The following is a 16,253-nucleotide window of genomic DNA, read 5'->3' on the forward strand; positions in this document are numbered from 1 at the left end:
CAAGCAGCGATGCAGGTTCCTCCTCAAAATGGCTAAATATTATAAACATGTATACTGCGGAAGATCGAGATTAGGACAACAAGAGAGCAAAATGACTTAATGTTTGGCCAAAAACAATTCCAGACTGTCAGTCAATGCACAACTAACTAAAGTCATGTGGGCAATTGGGCTTGGGCAGCGCCCATATTTAGCTCCTTGCAAGAATAGCCTGTGACAGTTTAGCAGCCAACTATCTGGTCCAGTTAAACTCCACAACATACATAATCAGGGTGACCAACAAGATTATATTAACTAACGAACAATAACAATACAAACATCTAACTGAACGAACACAACAACTGAAATCCCTCGCAAGGCTGTTGTAACCAAACTATTTTCCACAAATCTTTGCGTTTTTGGACATGCCGCACTGCATGCTGGGTACCCAAGGGTGCTGACGCTGATTATCTAGCTGTGCTCTGACTGCGTGATATGAGTATTAGTTTTTTGTCAGCTTTGGGACAAAGGTTAAGAAACGGTTGACATTTCAAGGTTGAATTGCATGAAATTGCGCATGGTATTTCAGAATGATGTCTGCCTGTTTAACTAAACAAGTAATCAAAATTATGACAGGCCAAAAGACTGTGCCTGGGTTCGAACCTGTGACCTTGCAGGACAACGTTTCAACCCATTGAGCTACCCTGAAGGCTGAGAACTTCTGGTCAGTTTCTGTAAAAAAAAAAAAAAACATATCTCCTGTAGCATGGCTTGTTCCATTCGGCCAAAGTTTAAACAGCTGTAATTCAATGATGTTTTGATATATCAAGGTGGAATTGCGCATGGTTCTTCAGAACGATGTCATCCTGTTTAACTAAACATATATTCAAATTTAAGACAGACTCAGTGTGACTGGATTCGAACCTACGACCTTATACTTTGCAGGTCACCATTCCACCTCGTTGAGCTATTCTCAGTGTTGAGTATTGGCATGTTTAGTTACTGTACAAAAAAAGCTGTTTCTCCAATGGTGAGCATTGTCAGATTTGGTCAAGTTCAAACAGCTGTAATTCAGTCCTATTTTGACATACCAAGGTGAAATTGTGTACGGTACGTCAGAGTGATGTCACCTTAAAGCCTATTAGGTTTGAAAAACCATCATTGAAAATTACATTTGATTTAGTGACACAAACATATTGAGGTAATGTGGAAATTTACATAATCACACCCCTTTCAGCCATTTTGAACTTGATTCCATTGCCTTAAGTAACATTTTTCAATACGTCAATGATACATATATGTACCAAATTCCAAGTCAATTAGACCTTTGGTTCAAGAGAAGAGGAATTTTGAATGTTTTCCCAAATTATCACTGTACAGGAAAATCCATCATGGCGGACCTTATGGGTCCTTGAGGCTTTTTTGTTCCTCATGAAAAATGCACACCAAGTTTCAGAAGAATTGGAGCAATGGGGTGGAAATGCAACCACTCTGAAAAGTGGACATTTGGGCGTCGCCTGTGGCGCCCCCTATGGTCTGATGTGGGCCAGTCTGTGTTTTGGCCGTAGTTGTGGCATATTGTATCAATATGCCAAATTTCAAAACTTTTTACCAATGTGTTCATGAGATAAATTACAAGAATAATAATACCAACAATTACAATAGGGTCCTCCTGACGGAGAAACCCTAATGATCAATAAAATCAGGTCCAGAGGGTTTTCTAGGATCTAAGGATTTTAAGGCTTTATGAACTTCCTGAACAGAGAATGATACGAAATTAAAAGACTGACTAGTATACATTGGAATGTCAGTACAAGGTTTCACAGACTCAGAACAAGCAGAGTCAAACAGAGAGCCAGAAGATATAAAATGCACGTTAAAACAATTCAGTATATCCATTTTGTCATAGACAGCAACCAAATCCTTCATAACAAAGGTCGGTACGGCTTGAGAGTTTTTGCTCACAGAAATTGATTTTATGGTTTTCCAAAATTTCCTAGTGTCATTTAGATTTTCAGTAGTGACAGACAAATAATATTCTGATTTGACTTTTTTGATAAAAGAGGAACATTTGTTTCTTAGCTGTTTAAAAATCAGCTAAGAAACAAATTATGGTTTACTAGGTGACGTGAGTAAACCGTGAGTTATTTTTGGTTAGCTATTAGCTAACATTAGCTAAACTAATTTGTTTGAACATTTTCATATGGATAATAAAGGTAAACTTTTTCAAAATAGAACTGGACGTTCAAAGGACGCATTCTAAACATAAGGGTATGTCCGTACGCTTCAGGGACCAGCTAGGACTGGACATACCAATATGTTCATACGCGTCAAATGGTTAAGGAACAGTGTGAAATACCCCCCAAAAAACAGTCAATGACTCCTTTAAAGAATGGATCTCTGCATGATGGGCCTGACGAGAGCACTGGTGGTCTTACAGAACATGCTTCAAAGTTGTCAATTTCAAAAGGGTGGCATTTTTACCCCATCAGGCCAAGATGTCTGAAAGTTGATATGAATGCCTTATTGCTCATGGGGAACGAAAAAGTCTCAAGAACTCATAATGTCAGCATGGATTTTTCTCTACAGTGACAATTTGTGATGAATTTCAAAAAATAACTTAAATAATTTGTCTTGAAATGTTGTGTTTATGTATGTTAAGGAGGAACCCGCCATTGCTGCCTATTTAGGGTTCCCTGGTAGGAGGGAACCTATTGTTTTTGTTAGAATACCTAATTTCTTTTATTCTCCAGTAAATGGCTCAATAGCTCAAAAAGTCCTTTGGTCGACTTTTTCTAATTTGGCCCAATGATACAACTGGTCACTCACTACTCCCAGACCGCTAATGGCCCACACACACCCATAGGTGGCGCTATAAGCCACGCCCAAAGTCTTTGTGATTTCCCCTGCGCCCCATTACTCCAAAATGCCAGAAAATGTGTATACCTGCCTTATTTCTCATGAATAAAAAAGCCTCAAGGGCCCATCAGGTCCACTATGATGTACAGTGAAGGTTTTGGTAAACCTACAAAACTCTTCTTCTCTTGACCAGTAAGTCCAATTGTCTTCTAACTTGGTATACATGTGTATAATACATGCCTGTCTATAGTTTGGGAAGTAATCAGGAATGCAGTGCAAAATGCCTGAAAGGGGTGTATTTATGTAAATGTACACATTGCCTCAATATATTTGTGTCAATAAATCAAATATAATTTTCACTGATGATTTTACTAATTTAACAGACTTCAAGAGGACATTATTTCACCTTGATATGTCAAAAGATTACTGAATCATAGCTGTTTAAACCTTGGCCGAATCTAACAATGTTTGCCACAGGACAAACAGTTTCTTTTTTTTAAACAAACTGACAGCTACATTTCCCATAATTGAGAATAGCTCAATGGGGTGAGACGGTGTACTGCAAAGTGCAAGGTCATAGGATCACAGCCATCAAGCCTGTCATGATACTGATCATCATTTAGTGAAACAGGTATCCAGATACACCACAGTAGCTGTCTAGCTGCACTATCATAATGATAATGCTGTTTCATTCAGAGAAGGGTCACTGCACCAGAAGAGCCAGACCTGGCTCTGTAGATAAGATCCCGCTTCATCGAGCCAGCGCATCGGATTTTTGGCATCATGTGTGTAGAAAACCTACATTTGTTGTAGATGTGTAGGATATGTCTTTTAAAGCAATATTTGGCAGAAATGAATACAAGACAATATGTCTGAATTGAATGTCCACATTGTCTGTGTCAATAATGCAAATGTCCTATTGACTGATGATTTTTTTTATCTTATAGGCTTCCAGATTACATAATTCGGAAGTACCATGCACAAATTTACCTTGATTTGTAAAAAGATGACTGAATTACATCTGTTTAAACTTTGTCCCCAAGCTGACCAAAGCTAATACTGTGCCCTTTCTATTCATAAAATCTCAACAGTTGATGTGTAGCAGAGAGGATAGAGAGACTGATTGCAACCACATGCTCTTGAGTTTGAATCTCCATTCAGCCTGTTGTTGTTCGCCAAGCATTCATTAATTTTGCTCTTTTGTTGTCCAACTCTTGACCTTCTACAATGTACATTTTTATAATATTTTGGCATTTTGAGGAGGAACCCGCATTGCTGCTTGCAGCTATATTTATATCCATCTATCTTACAATCTTTGTCTATTAAATAACTCAATATGGACTTATTCACATTACAAACTGTTACGGCCTCCTCTCTCTGGCTTTGTTTCAGCTGCAGGCAGGGAAAGGAGCCCTAATCATTAATATAGATCACACCTGTGACCTGTGTACTATATTAACTGTGACTTTCCACGAGTGGAAACCTCTCTCAGTGGACACACTTTGACAATTGTTTTGTGGCATACAGTACCAGTCAAAAGTTTTGACACATGGAATGGGAAAATGTTTCCATACTTTTGACTGGTACTGTACGTAATGTCAACAACGTGATACTTTGCCAACCTGTGTTTTGCTTGTGTGTGTGTGTGTATCTGTGTGTGTGTTCATGGGAAAATGTGTCCAAACTTTTGACTGGTACTGTACCTTAACCCTTCCTTTACGCTTTACAACACACTAAACATCCACTGACTACACAAACTCTATACACCACTAATTGTTCTGACTACACAAACCTACTGCCACTTTGTGAGTATCTTTAGTTAAAGATGCTGTAAAGTGGAATTAAAAATGTGTTTTAATTTATCACACCACAGAGGAATGTGTTGTTAACCACCCATCCAAATTCGAATTTAAAAAAAACACAGAAATGTATGTTAAATTAGGCCTTGAAATTGTGAGAAAATCAGCAGTCTTCTCTGCTTGAGACTGGGGGGTGTGTCGCCTGAAGGAGCTAAATCTCCGCCCCTTTGAATTTATTGAATTTAGCAACAACAGCAACACTAGCTAAATCAATTGCATATATCAGAACAGACCTACCTGCAGTGTTTTATGTGTTAATTACTTTGTCTTTGCACCGTACCAGCTGAGTAACAGAATGCAGCCATCAGTGATCTGACATAGATAGGTCGCTGTGACTTAAATAGGTTTGGGTTTTGCCCCGCTTATACAAAACCTGAGCAGAAAACGGGAGAGAAACTCCGCATTTCAGTGCAACAGTTTTTGCGCTTTGCACATACTTTTAGAAACTCATTTCACACATATATAATGTACTGAGAAGCAAATCATTGAATTTGCTTTACAGCATCTTTAATAAATATGTTGTTTTCCTTAAACCCATGACTCCCTCTTTGTCAATTGAGCTTGGTTGTGACACAGGTACACCATGAATAATATAGTTAGAATCTACATCCAGGTTGCTTTTGTTGCCCGTAATTGAAAATTAACACTATGGTCTTTTCAAAGTAACAGAAAGTTATGAATAGGTTGATTAGGTGTTGTCTTGAAATATTTATTATTTAATAAAGAAACTTGGATTCTTCCAAAACGTTTCCGTTCTTGAGTGACTCTACTTAGCAGCTAGCAAAACGGTTCCACATGTATTCTCAGCTAACCAACCATAGACATGTCTATGTAACCAAGTAACAAGAACTGCTGTGCACTCAACTCACAGAATTAGAGATACCACTAACTGTTTCTGCCATCTGGTGGTCAGGAGTCATAACAGCTCCTATCACTAGACCCCCTTTTCTTTCGATGTAAGCTATATACACCATTACTTTATCAACTTCAAACAGCAATAATGTCCAGAACAAACAACATACTTTTTCTTTTTTGTTAACAGCATGAACAAACAAATTCATTCTGCATGTGTCAAAGTGGAACATTCATGGGAGCTGTTGGAAATTCACTAATTCCTAATGTGCATGTGTTTAATTGTTATTTAGTTATGCTTCAGACTTGATTTCATTGCTTTGATTTTGTATTGAGTTGTGTTTGAGCACATATTTTGCCGTGTAGAGTTTCTTTTGTTGAATTAGACTGGAGATCAGCGAAATGGACAACAACTGAGTAATTGGACCACACCCCCAGCTCAGGATGTAACAGCAAAGGTCTCTGAGGAAATTCTGAGGAGATTCCAAAAGGCATTCTTTCAAATGAGTAGCGGGCCAAACAGTGTATTAAATGTACAGTACTTTGTGCCATCCTCATGTAATTTGAACTTCCAAAAACCAGATGCATCTAACTTGCTGGAGATCTTTGCAACAGCAATCTCGCTTGTTATCTCATCTAGTTGGAATCTGGTAATGTTCCCTCTTTACGTTGGCATTAAGATCTTTTGAAACCATGCACACACATAGGTCACCATTGTAATATAATTTTAGGATGAATGTACAATTAATATAAACATTTAAATATAATTTAAATGTGGTTCAGTGATAAGAAACATGCTGGAACAGCAACTTATGTTGTTTGCAGGAAGGGGAGATAATTAAGAAGGTTGCAAAGGGTTAGGAATTGTTGGGGGATTGTTTATGGTAGGTCCGATGGCTATCCGTATTAACTATTTCTGAGGGTGATGACCCCACAAAGGTAAGTTGACCATTTTGGATGGTCAACTTCTGGAGTTTTATGACTTCCTGACTATGCTGTCCGGCATCCTGACTATTTGAGTCCACGGTTTCTCCAGATTTTCCAAGGCAGTTTTGGTGACAGCGGTGGATTTCTCGTTCAGCTATGACAGACAACTGTGTGTCTCCCTGGCGAATGACCATCCAGGATGGCTGCCTTTACCTCCCTAAAATTTGGTTGAGAACGGGGGGCCAGGGAGCGCTGGTTTGACGTCTGTGGTTGATGCAGGAATTGCAACGAACGGTTAGAATTTATTTGACAGTCACTGTGTATTTGAATTGTTTGCCGATAGTGCTGGTGTTATATAGGCTATTTGGTCGAAGTCAAATATAATTACTAATTAATACTTTATTGGGAGGTTAAAGGCCTGTTACGTTAACCCTGCAAGACCCCTCATTGTAATTTTAGAACGTCACCTTTAGCTCTCCAAAAACACATTTGCAAAAACGTTTTTGAAAGACCACATTTACATGGCTATTGGGTCTTATTGCATTACCTTGCAAAGCTATTGGATACTAAATGTCTATATAGATCTGGCCATGATCTCCCTCCACCAGCAAACTCTCCTGGAAGCAAATCTCCTTCTTTCATTTGACTGGATATATCAACATTAAAGTAAGTACATTTCATGAACATTTTTTGGGGGTGATTGTTAGAATATGTAGTTCATGTAAATACTAAGTTATTGTGGAATTCATGCATCACATTTGATTTTCAGCTTGTTTACATTTATATTTATTCATTTAGCAGATGCTTTTATCCAAAGCGACTTCCAAGAGAGAGCTTTACAAAGTGCATAGGTCACTGATAATAACAACAAGATAGTCCCCAAAACATTGCGTGTAGCCAAAACATGAAGCACATATTGTGAACAACCAAAATAGTGTTAAAAGTTACAATTAAACAACATGAACCGCTATAAGTGCGAGTGCACCAGTAGAAAGACAAGGAACAATAATAAAAACAATATATCACATCATGTACAAAACTTTAAATCAGTTACCACTAACCACAAGAGCAACAAGTCTCTTAGCAAGAGTCATTGTGATCCTTGCGGAAACTAACATCGGGTCAAGCCATAGAGTTAATATAACTAGAGTAAGCTACTTTTGTCTTCCAAGATGGCGTCCCTATTAATTTCTATGAAAAGTGCTCAGTGGCGCAGTGAGGCAAGCGAGAGCGCGAGACTGGACGCGGCCATATTTCCACTTCCGTGTCTTCCGGTCTAGCTTTAAACAGTGGCTCTTTTTTTCCCTAGCTCTGAGACCTCGTGCACGCTTGCAACTAGCTGTTCACATCATACTTTGCGACAACCAGTTGCGAGCATAGATTGATATGGTTACAAGCGTGTGGGCATTGCAGTTGCAGAATCTATGGGCAGAATGGAGTACAAGTTCGATAAGAATCAGACACATGATGCAAACTTAACGTAAATGTATTCTGTCACTGTATAGTATTCCTTTCACTTGTTTTTTAGAAATAGGCCATAGGGCTAAATATAGGGCTATTCTAGATGGAACTCATCACATATGATGCTTTTTTTCTTTGTGATATGAGTATGATTTCCAACGCATTGTATCGGATGAAATAAACTGTTAACATGAACAGCTATGTTGTTGTTCTCGCCAGGCAAAGAAAGCTTAATAGTTAACCGAAATCTTCCATATTGCAGACTTACTATAGCTTACTGTCAACTTTATATTCAAACAAAATGCCTCGAATTTCACACTGCCTTCAATTTCACATCACTGTCGAAATGTGACCTGTGTTTTATATGTTCAACCTAGAAAACCAAACGTCTATTAATGGATAATAACATGATCTAACAAGACGTGTTAATAATGTAATAAATAAAAGCTTGAGAAGTGTGTTTCAAATATACTTTATTGAACATTTGCCTTTGAAAGGGGCATATTCATAGAACCATATAGGCTACAAGACGTTTCCATCAGATGTAAGTGGGGGTGAAACATAGTCACTGAGGACCTTCATTGTCCCACAAAAGCAGTCTGGCCTGATGACACGATCAAAAAAAGAATAATGGGTGTGTTTAACAAAAGCTTCTGAAGGCAAGACTAATATTATTTAAATATATATCATTTCCTATTGTGGTTAACAGTTAAAGTATTAATCTTCGTCTTTGCTCCAGATAGACATGTCAACAATATGCTTGCGCTTAACATAATATATTTGCCATCATGTCACGAACATTTTTACAAAAAATCTAATCTGTTTCAAAATTAAGGGAATAAACTATATTAACAACATTTCATGTATGTGTGACAACGATTTGCTAAACTTGCTACAACAAAGCAGGCAACTCAAGCCATTTCTCCCTGTGCTCATTCAATATAAGTCTATGGCTCCTTCAGCTCAATGTAAATCGGCTATCGGCCAATGTGAACTATTGTGCTCGTGCCCTGTTAGTATCTGCAAGCGCATCTGCAGGCAACTTTTATTGACGTAGGCAAATAAATGAGGTGCTAGTTTACCCATTTTGGATTGGTTTCAAACTTAGCAAAAATCAGGAATAATTAGGCTATTCTATGAAAAAGCTAGTAGTATGAGCCAGGTTCGAGAATCGAACAAAAATTATTGGGGGAGATAGTTTTGTAAATGTTGACTGGAGTTAATAGAATAAAAACGACCGGAAGACACGGGAACCTAACCGTGAATGCAATACCACCTACATCCATCGGGGCCGTTGATTCAAGCTGAGGGGCAAGGGGTGGGGGCTTGGGTCAAGCAAACCATTCCTAAGTACCGCTGTACACCAGGAACAAGTGCGTCTTTGGTGTCTGATCCGTTATAGAAAGAGAGAAGGAAGACAATTTAGTTGCGCGTTTAAATGCTGCAATATACGGTATAGTGGGCGGAGAAAGGCTTGTCTTTGTTGTAATTTTACGTTGGGTGAAAATGGTAGCTATAATAGCATGTACATAGCATGTGCACCTCACACTACATGGAGACGTTACACTTCTCGAATGTTCAGATACAGGATAAATACCTACAGAAATATAATGTATTTGATGATTCACACTTTACAAATGGGTTATTTGTTATAATTTAAATTTTAGACCAGATTTGAATAATTCTAAATTAATGTTATTTCTATGTTAGCAGTGAAATATAGTCAACTGTTTTTTATTTATCTGGACTTAGTTTGTTCGCCAAAATATCTGCTTGTTGCACAAGGCAGATACTGTTTGTATAAGGCTTTGCAGGACGGTTGTTCAGGGGCAAGTGTAAATGTTTTGGAATGTGGGGGTTGCATGTATGATGTATTGTTCAGGGACAGGTGTGAATGTTCTGCAATATGGGGATGTAAGAGGTCCGGGGGGTTGTATTTTCCTTTTTGAATGTTAAATAGAGAGCACATTAGGCTAGCCACACAGTATTGTGTGCCTTAAGTGGAACGTGTTGTATGAATAGGATTTATTTGCATTGGAATTATTTGTACTTGAACATACTCTATTATTTCCATTTCAGAATGACACTAGCAAGGAGAGTTTAGTGTGCATGATGTCATTGATGCTATCCAAAATGTAGAAAGTGATGTTGACATGGAATCAGACACCAGTGATTCGAGTGATGAGGAGGTGGTTGAAAATGTTGAGCAGTGGTGGGTGTAACGCGTTACACGCTACATAGTATATGAGCCTGTACAAAGTGTCTGAAATAAGTAACCATAACAACAGGGACGCAGTCAAAGCCTCCATTTACAATTTCGAAAGACTTTAACAAGCTAACTTGTATTTACAACAATGAGTCACTTCAATATTTATTTTAATCTATTTTAAAACTATTTGTCTACTTCAGACAGGCTGCGGCCAACACGACAGTAGCCACAACTCTACACATGGCCGATTATTTTCTTCTTGAAAATCTTGATTTTATTTGTGGACAATGGGCCTAATTGGTGGCCAAGCCGCGAAGCGGCGAAGCCACATAAGTGATTCTACCTTTTCTTATTATTATTGGTGGCCAAGCCGCGAAGCGGCGAAGCCACATAAGTTATTCTACCTTTTCTTATTATTGGTGGCCAAGCCGCGAAGCGGCGAAGCCACATAAGTGATTCTACCTTTTCTTATTATTAAGGGCCAAGCAGCGAAGCTGTGAGGCACCTATCGTTATTGTTAGTATTATTAGGGGCCAAGCAGCGACAGGGGCACACTTATTAAACACAGTCCCCTCTTTATATTCACCAAGTTTCATGTCTCTCATTGGAGCACTCTAGCGCCACCAACGGGTCAAAGTTGGACTTATGTTTACACACGCAGCTTTTGAACCGTATGACCCATTTTCAAAAATGAGATACCGTTGGATTCCGTGGATCAAGCCGAGTTCAATGCACACCATGGCGTCAATTTCCGGTTATATAGAGTGTCCGCTATTTCCGGTTTTATCAAAAACCTTTGAAAGCCTACTCCTCCTACAATTTTTGTCAAATCTTCTTAAAAATTACCAGAGATGATCTTCAGACTAAGCCGCACAAAAGTTATGGTAGAGCATTTTGATCCACACAACCGTTTGTCCGTGACAGCCAATCAAAGTCATCAGGAAAGCCACCAAACAGAAAATGAAGTAATATCTCAGCAGTTCTTTGAGACAGTGACACCAAATTTGGTATGCATACTCGGAACCTTATTCTGAGGATGTCCTCCAAATATTGTGTCATGTGACTAAAAGGGGGCGTGGCCGGAAGCATAAACGTGTTTTGGCTAATAACTATTTAAGTGTTTACCTTAATAAAGTAATTTCTTTGTCTGTTGATGTCTTATGAGTTATCAAGCTTGACCATCGATAATATTTCATAACAACTGAATTGACGCGGCCGCCATTTTGGATTTAATGGAAAAGTGTAAAAACCTTTTACACGCCCCAAATTTTGTCCGATGTTTACAAAATTTGGCACCGATGATCTTCAGACCAAGCTTCACAAAGGTGTCAGATGGATTTTCCATTTTCAAAACCGTTTGTTCGGTAGAGCCGATCAAAGGCGGCGGCGAAGCCGCAAAAGACATGTGAGAGCATAACTCAGCAACCATTTGTGCGATTGTCACCAAACTTGGGTTCCATCGTTCCCACGAGGGGCAGAGGAGGCCTGTGGTGTTATACCAGAAAAAAAACAGTTTGAACACTCAGTACTCTTGAACGCAAACAGATATTTCAACCAAACTTGGTGTGTTGCATGAGTGCAACAGGTTGTTGTGACTTAATTGTTGCGCAAGTGCTATGGAGGCCATGTCCTGCTCTGGACTGCTTGGCCCCTCCATTGCTGCTTGCAGCTATATTTATTATTATTATTATTATTATTATTATTAGGGGCCAAGCAGCGAAGCTGCGAGGCACCTATTGTTATTGTTAGTATTATTATTATTATTAGGGGCCAAGCAGCGAAGCTGCGAGGCACCTATTGTTATTGTTAGTATTATTATTATTATTGGGGTGTGCTTGCCTTCGGCGAGCACAAACCATTGTTATCTCACATATATATTATTTATTATTTATTGTTTCTTTTCGCCCCCCTAAGGATGCCTCAATATTTGGACTACATAGACAACGGCGATGTCAAAAGGTTTGTCTCGGTAGCGATTGCGTTGGTTGTATTGGGATTTACGTTCCATTGCACGGTTTAAGTAGAAATTACGTTTTTGTGGCGAAAAGTGAAGCTAACGGTGGCTAACTTGCTAGCCACAGTCACTGACGCCACTAACGTCACTAACGTCACGAAACTCGCGTGACTATCTCTAGCAGAACATTAGTTTCGCATCTGTTAACTTGGGGGATACTAGTCTGCAAGGCAGCTGCAGAAACGCCACAAACAAAGAGGCCAGGGTGATATTTAATCATTTTACTTTGTGATGTGAAACATAATTGTGAAATGTAATGTACAAAATTAGCTGATATTTATTAAGTAAGTAGGCCCACATCTACTTTCGGAAACGGTAGTCTACTATTTCACTGAAGCATTAGCATCATGACATTAGCCTCTGTTGCTTGGGCAACACATACTACAGTGGTCATGATGCATCTGTTTTTAATCGTTGAAATAAACATTCCTCACAAATACGTTTTTGTTGTAGGATTTATTTTGACATTAATAAACGATTTGTTGGTGAAATGACCATTACCTGTGGTTTCATATCAGTGTGGCGGCTCACTGCAACGCTGTAGCCTACCCGAGACACTAATGAGTAGCTAACAAAAACATCTCCACAGCTGTTTAGGAAGTCAAACGGCGACGGAACATGTTCGGCTTTCCCCTTACTCAAAAGTTTTTCAATAGGTGAAAGTATCTGACTACTAACCTGAACTTTATTGCCACAGCCTAAACTTTGTCAATGTCAAAACTTTGTCTGTTCATGAAAATAATTAATGTCAGCCTGCTTCAGCCTTGCTTTGCTGTAGGATATACATTTCACTAGGTCTTGCAGCGCTGCTTGATTTACTGAAATTATTATGAAATGTTATGTTTTACTAGCCATTTGCCTTCTTAAGCAAATCACAGTATTTCCCACCCCTCATAGTGTAACTGAGACGACCGTAAATAGCCTAAGTCATCTTTCAAGTAATAAGCCCCCGTTGAAGTGTTGAGCAGGAAATTAGCTGGTCTGTAGAGATCTTGGGTTGGTGGTTTTACTGATGCAGAATTCGCTCAAATAAAATCGATAGACGTAATGAGTGGCACATAACGTGAAGTAGACCTGACATTGCATTTTATTTTGTTTGAGTTTTAATAACTTGTCCAGTGCATTGGGGCAAGTAGCACTAGCCTAAATTGATCTTCCAGACTTGCCGTACAAAAAAAATCCACTCTTCCCGGACAAGCCTTAGCTACATGGCTAGACTGTTGACACAGATCAGAATCCATCATATCTTGGACACTCAAAATCAGCAAATCTTGCAGCCAAATCAAGTAGCCTATATATATAGGCCTTTATATGGCTACAAACTTCTGGTCGGTTTCTAGCTGGCTACTTGTTACCAAGTTACAACTTTGTTGCAGGGGCATTCTTTGTCCACATTGCGAGCTAACAGTGTCCGGTAATGATGTTGCTATAAATAATGATGTTAAACCGAGACCACTAAGCTCTCAAAGAAAATGTAAGGTCAAAGAAACAAAAGAAAGGTTTGAGGTTACTCTGAAAATTATTAATAAAATAGGCTTCTAATAATAAAACTGCTAAATCCTTCTCTAACTAGGCTCCTCTATCATGCATAATGAAACTTAACGTTTTTTAAGTAATCAATAAGCCTGCGCTTGCCCTCATTACTCAAATGATGCCGTTCAGGGCGTTCAAATTACATATTAGGACGATAATAGGAGGATAATAGGACATAATAGGGCAACCAACAAGTTGTTTATATCTGATTACAATTTAATAAGTTATCTAGCGCTGCATCTTCATGAGCTACATTTGGCCTCCTTCTCTTCCAACCAACCATCACCTCTCCTCCATCTGAGTGATGCATGTCATTTTTACAAACTTATTATCAAGGGAACACAATGGTCAGAACTGTAGTCATACACTTAAATGCTTTTTGAAATATGTAAACACCAGGAGAGTATGGGCAGCTGGGGCAGCCGCAAGCACACCCTCACAATTTCCCCAGAACTTGTATGCTCTCTAGTTATTAGGATTCCTCCGTAAGGAGGAAACCTATTGTTATTGGTGGTTTTATTATTAGGATTCCTCCGTAAGGAGGAAACCTATTGTTATTGGTGGTTTTATTATTTGTAATTCTTGTACCATGGGAGTCAATGGCAGCCCCTAGACCCCATCGACAACTTTTTGTGAAATTTGGCACACTCATTAAGGACAGTTTCTTCTATACCTACACCAAGTTTCATGTCTCCCATTAGACCACTCTAGCGCCACCAATGGGTCAAAGTTGGACTTGTGTTTACACACGCAACTTTTGAACCGTATGACTCATTTTCAAAAATGAGGTACCATTGGATTCCCTGGATCAAGCCGAGTTCAACGCACACCATGGCGTTAATTTCCGGTTATATAGATTTCCCGCCATTTCCGGTTTTATCAAAAACCTTTGAAAGCCTACTCCTCCTACAATTTTTGTCATATCTTCTTCAAAATCACCAGAGATGATCTTCAGACCAAGCCTCACAAAAGTTATCAAAGGAATTTTGATCCTCATAACCGTCTGTCCGGTACAGCCAATCAAATTCATCAGAAAAGCCGCCAAACAGGATGTGAAGTCATGTCTCAGCAAATCTTTGAGATATCAACACTAAACTTGGTAGATCGGAGGAAGACACTACAACATGTTACCATGTGCAAAGGCAAATTCATATCTCAAAAAATGATTGATATAAAGCAAATTGAACTTATCGCTAACGCTAAAATTATTCTTTACACATCAGCCATTCAAAAACTGATACTCTGATTCAATCACAAGTTCATATGAAAACTCTTGAGAATGTTCATAACACAAATCTGTGAAAAAGTTGACTGTAAGATGAAAGGTCGATTTTTGGTGAATATTTGAAACATGCTTGCTTGGCTAATTTCTAGGCAAATTTCCAATGAATGTCTCCCTTGCTCCTCCCCGCGCGTGCTCCAAAATCTCACACACACTCAGCCTTCCCTTGACACACGCGCGGCCAAGACGCACACGCAACATTTCAGGAGAGTGTGGGCTGACCAAGCCCCCACTCATTCCTTGGTCTTTAGCAAAGGCCCATGTGGCTCTTGATGGTATTGCATTTCCGATTTTGTATGCAATGGTAAAAAGGTCTCAAATCCTGAAACATTGATAGTGTAGGCCGAGAAACACTTTAACAAAAGCCCATGTGGATCTTGTTGGTATTGCATTTCCGATTTTGTATGCAATGGTAAAAAGTTATAAAAATCCTGAAACATTGATAGTATAGACCAAGAGTAACTACCACACCACAAATGGCCCACCATTACCCATAGGTGGCGCTACAGGCCACGCCAAAAAGCACAAATATACAAGGCTTTCTGGAATGGATAGGCTCACCAAGCCCCCTCCCTTCACTTATTGGCTTGAAAAAAAGGCCCATGTGGCTCTTGATGGTATTGCATTTCCGATTTTGTATGCAATGGTAAAAAGGTCTCAAAATCCTGAAACATAGATAGTATAGGCAAAGAAACACTTTAACAAAAAGCCCATGTGGATCTTGTTGGTATTGCTTTTCCGATTTTGTATACAATGGTAAAAAGTTATAAAAATCCTGAAACATTGATAGTATAGACCAAGAGTAACTACCACACCACAAATGGCCCACTATTACCCATAGGTCTTCCCTTGACACACGCGCGGGCTTGGCAAGACGCACACGCAACATTTCAGGAGAGTGTTCCTTGGTCTTTTGCAAAGGCCATGTGGATCTTGATGGTATTGCATTTCAGATTTTGTTTGCCATGGTAAAAAGTTCTCCAAATCCTGAAACATTGATAGTAAAGGCCAAGAGTAACAACAACACTTTAACAAAAGCCCATGTGGATCTTGTTGGTATATTTTTCCGATTTTGTATGCAATGGTAAAAAGTTAAAAACATCCTGAAACATTGATAGTATAGGCCAAGAGTAACTACCACACCACAAATGGCCCACCATTACCAATAGGTGTCGCTACAGGCCACGCCTTAAAGCACAAAGCACTTCACTTCTTGTGAAGATTAAAGCACTTCACTTCTTGGCTTGAAATAAAGGCCCTTGTGGATCTTGATGTTATTGC

The 16,253-nt window shown here is 39.1% G+C and overlaps 1 long non-coding RNA gene across 1 annotated transcript in view; it reads left to right on the top strand.

Moving 5' to 3' along the window:
- The first annotated feature begins 7,085 nt into the window (after nt 1-7,085).
- The window catches only part of LOC146220766 (uncharacterized), a 30,055-nt gene continuing 20,887 nt past the window's right edge, over nt 7,086-16,253 (top strand). The window contains exon 1 of the long non-coding RNA XR_014750839.1: nt 7,086-7,139. This is a non-coding gene — a long non-coding RNA (uncharacterized LOC146220766). The remainder of the gene's footprint in view (nt 7,140-16,253) is intronic.

Source organism: Hypomesus nipponensis, chromosome 27 (genome assembly GCF_054491055.1).
Source record: "Hypomesus nipponensis isolate SF chromosome 27, ASM5449105v1, whole genome shotgun sequence".
NCBI lineage: Eukaryota > Metazoa > Chordata > Actinopteri > Osmeriformes > Osmeridae > Hypomesus > Hypomesus nipponensis.